Raw genomic sequence first — 4,924 nt, 5'->3', positions numbered from 1 at the left:
AATTCCAATATAAAACTCACGTCTTCGTAATAGTATTATCTAGATCAGCGTTTCTCAAACTATGTTCCGTGCAACCCTGGTATTCCGTAATGGGTTCACTAACGCGTTCCGCGAAGCATACGTACGAATACGTAATCTTCACTTTAACATTCAAGCCAAAACAATAAAAAGTAACACTCCACGAAATTGAAAAAGGAAATCTCAATTAACCATTCCTTCCACCACCCCATACAACTAACATTATGTACATATGTATATATCTTCAATAGTAAGAAGCAGTAAGTACCACATGTCTTATTAAAATTTAAAATTGGAATCCCAATTAAACAGTTTATGAGTTTATACAAAAACTTCATAGAAAAAAGCACTTTCAATTTTTCCTGAATTTTCAAGGCAATTTTTCCAATGACATACTTTAAAATTTTGTAGCGTCAATTCGATGTATTATTGCATTAATTTTTGACCCACTAGAAATAACCTAAAATTAATGACGAAAAATTGTTGCTGCTGGAACTCCCTTACAGGGAATCAAACCCGAGCCGCTGGTTTTACGCGGCAGTACTCTATCACTACGCTACAAGCTCATTAATTTGAGGTTGTCTGTAGTGACTAAAATTTACTCATTTATACATCTCATACATTAATCTCTTAAAGTAAAACAAAAATACTTGTATGCAAGGGAAGAAAAAGTATGGAAAGAGCGAATGCAAAAATAGGAGACAAAGAAGTGAATGATTTTAGGTATCTAGGAAGTCAGATGAGTCAGGATGGAAGGAGAAATAGGGATATAAAGCAGAGGGTAGCACAATAAAAAGAAGTCACTTCTATACTCGCGAAGGATTACTTTAGAAATTCGAAAAGGATTGTTAAAAGTGTATGTTCGGAGCGCGGCGCTGTACGAGTGCGAAACATGAACGGTGGGCGCGGCGAAAAGAATGAGGTTAGAAACATTTGAAACGTGGTGTCACCGGCGAATGATGGGGATACCGTGGATAGAGAAGGTTAGAAATGATGAGGTATCAGAAAGAATAAGAGAACAGAGGACTCTAAGGAAGTCAATAAGAAATAGACGAGGTAGGTTAGTAGGGCACCTTCTCAGGCATGAAGGTCTAGTCAGAGGCATATTAGAAGAAAAAACAGGAATAGCTAAGGATGTGGGTTGTTCTAGTTTTGGGGAAATGCGAAGATTAGCTCAGAATAGGAAAGAATGGAGAGAGGTATTATAGAAAGTATAGAAAGTATAGAAAGAATAGGAGAACAGAGGGAAAAGGGTTCCATTTGTTAAAAAGTTTAAGAAACTCTGGTACAGATATAGATGAACGGGAAATATAAAGTTTATCATATCGTAACTGAAAAAAAGATGCAAATCGCATCATTTGAGTATTTGTCGGTAAAATTCATAATTGGATGACGTTTATATGTATATCAACAAAAAAATTGCTACAATAAAGGTGATAAAACTGTGAAATAATCATGAAGTACCTAAGTATATTGTTCACTTACTAAATAGCGACATTAAGTAAGATTATTTCGGTAAATACTAATATCTTAATTGCTTTGCCGGTTGCAAGTTTTTTTACCTAATATATGCAGGCAGTAGCACTGCCTTTCTCGGTTGGTAAATATCTCATCGTCGGTTAATTTTCGGATAATTAAGTTTTACTGCAAAGTGACGGAAAAGTGTTTAGCTCGTTTCACTTCTAGGACTGAATTGCATTAAGAGGGTAAGTCACACTTATATGTCACTTATTATATCTTTATTAATAGACAAAGGGGGAAACTGGTTTATTGATTAATTGAGTTTACAATAACTAGGATAGGCTTAAAGAAATCAAGTCAGGATAGGGTAGTCGCAATAGGTACTACGTATATTCATGTTAATTCTCGATCCTTAATCCATTCTTGCACGAATAAAATCGTATACTTACAGTTGGAAGGATCAAAATTGGTAAAGTCTGCAGTAAATTATCTGTGAGAATAAAATCTTCTTTCTTGTTTCCACTTGGGACCGTAGTAATTTGCTGCGTTTTGGCCACGCTCTTGTTAAGAAATGTTTCATGAGTAATACAGACAAAATGAAAAGAGATAACCGAATAATAGTAAGCGATGCAGAGGTTGCTTAGATACGTAAAAGATGAAGATCGTCTTTATAATTGCGTGGTTGGAATCATACCTTTAAACAAGCGTATTTGCTGCCCGCTGCAATTCCTACATGACATCTGTTTTCTATGTTTACGATATTCCCTACAACGTCTGTCGTTAGTAAAAGTAGGGAACCATCGGTTACTTTTATTATTTATTAATAAATTGTACACAAAAGTAAAAACAAAAATGTTGTATTTTGTTATTATTTATTGGTATAGTACTAAGAACTGATACATTACTCGCAGAAATGTAGAATTCCTTAGGGTAAGGTGCGGCCAGTTGGCAAGGTTAGGTTAGGTTAGGTTAAAGACAAAAAAACTAAAAAAAACACTGCAAAGGTATATAAGAAGTAATGATTAATTTTTCATAAACGAAATAAAAAAAGAAAATAAATGTAAATAAAAAGTTACTGCATTTTCGTCATTTTGTCCCAATAGTGGGGTAATGTAACGGTCACATTGAAGCAAGATGACGATTACATACAAAGTCACATTTGAAAACAAAACGAGTCATAACTTGTGCAGGGTTCATGCAACCAACCTTCGTACACATCACATTTTATCTAATCTTCAACTGGAGTATCAACGTTTCGTTTTTTGTAGCTTGGACATAATAAGTACCTCCTCTTCAGATTTTTTTCGACTCTTTTTAGTCTAATTAAGTACGTTTCTTTTCACTCATTCTTCGCATTTTCTTTCGCATTTGGACTCATTTTTATTATTTTTTCTGTTCAAGATCTTCCTTATTTGGACTTGAGGTTAATATTGAGACTTTTTTCTTCTTTCTGTTGCTATTTAAAATGGGTCGATTGATTTTAGACAAAGGTCTAATCTCAACAAATTTAATTTGTCATATCAATTTGGCTGAATTTTGCAGCTCGAATACATTGTAACAGCCAAACCTCCTTGAATCCCACGTTCTGGTATTTTTTTGATCATTAGTTAGAGGTCGCATTGCAAAGCAATTTTTACAAGCAGGACGAACTGCCTATATTTCGCTTCACTGTCTTGATTCTTTTTATGTTTATAAAAGGTTCATCGTCATTAGACACTTCTCCTTCCACAGTAGTATGTCTGCGATTACTAACCGAAGCTGATGCAAAATTATCAACATCATAAGCTCGTCAGTCCCAAGACTGGTTGGACACGTACCTCTACTCTTTCCTATCCTGAGCTAAACTTCGCATTTCCCTAAAACCAGAACAGCCCACATCCTTAACTATTTGCGAAGAGTAATCTAATCTAGGTCTACCTCTACCCCTCCTAACTCCTGCTTCTGCCTCTAATATGTCTCTGACTAGATCTTCATGTTTGAGAAGGTGTCCTACCAACCTATCTCGCCTATTTCTTATTGACTTCCATGGAGTCCTCTGTTCTTTTACTCTTTCTAATACCTCACTAAAATCTGGATCAAATGGTCCAAAAACTTTTTTGTATAAAATTACATGGAAATTATCCAAGAACATTAAATGTCTTTAGAATGCAAATATCTTCTGCTAATGCAATTATANCTGCGCATTTAAAAACATTAAACGTTAGCCCTGTAATGGGTAGCTACCCCACCAAGGCATTAATGTCTTTTTCATGTTTTTGAGAGTCCTCGATTGACTCAATTGTTCTAAATAATTTCCGATCGTCATACATAAGTATGTTTGAATTAAAAGTTAAATTAATAATTGAACCAATAGCAACGTTAAAGGTGTATAGTGTGAGCCTTGAGGAACACCTTAAATCCAAATTATAAGATTTAAATAGTCGATGGTATTTCTTCTTAAACGATATGCAGTGTCTGTCAAACCAATATGTGCTATCAAATCTATTGAATTGAGTATTTCGTAATTGAATGTTTTTATTATTGAGAAAGACATGGAAGTGATTTCAAGTCACGATTAGCACTAGTATCATAGGATTCAAAAATTATTTATTTATTCATGAATATCTATTTTGTCCCCTTTAAAGTAATTCCCACCAGATATTATACACTTGTACCAACGTTTTCTTCAATCCTCAAAGCACTTCAAAAAATAATTTTTTGTGATCTTGTTCAGCTCCTTCTTCGATGCCGTTTTTACCTTCTTAATCGTAGCGTAGCGTCGTCCTTTCATGGGCCTCTTCAGTTTCGAGAACAAGAAAAGGTCACAGGGGGTTAGATCTGGGGAATACGGTGGCTGCGGCTGCATTATTAGCGTATTGTTTTAACCAAAAATCCGCGTACAAGCAAATATGTGAACAGGGGCGTTATCATGGTGCAAAAGCCAATTTTTGTTCTTCCACAAATCCAGGCGTTTCTGGCGGATTGCTTCACGCAAACTGCTCATAACTCATAGGTAAAATCCTTTACTGCCCGTTCTACCCTGTGGCCAGAACTCATGATGCACCACGCCCCTACAATGAAAACTGTAAGCAAACCATTCACATTCAACATCACTTGGCGCGCTTTTTCATACAGTAGCTTCCATTGGGATGATTGAGTTTTGGTTTCCACGTCATAACCGTAAACCCATGCTTCGTGACCAGTTACGACCCTCTGGTCGTCGACAGTAGTGACGCGTCTCATGCCCGAATCATTGGTAAAAATCGAATGGAAGGAACCAATCGATATGTATAGATCATCAGCAACTTCTCTAACGGTGATGCGACGATTGACCAATACTATTTTCTTCGCTTCATTAATGTTTTCGTCTGTTGTTGACGTTCACATCTTCTCGGCCCTCTGAGAACATTTTGTACCATCGATAAACGTTGCTTCGGTCTAAAGTAGCTTCACCACCATTATCATA

Source organism: Agrilus planipennis, unplaced genomic scaffold (assembly GCF_000699045.2).
Source record: "Agrilus planipennis isolate EAB-ADULT unplaced genomic scaffold, Apla_2.0 scaffold210, whole genome shotgun sequence".
NCBI classification, from domain to species: domain Eukaryota; kingdom Metazoa; phylum Arthropoda; class Insecta; order Coleoptera; family Buprestidae; genus Agrilus; species Agrilus planipennis.
Note: the sequence above shows the minus strand (reverse complement) of the source record.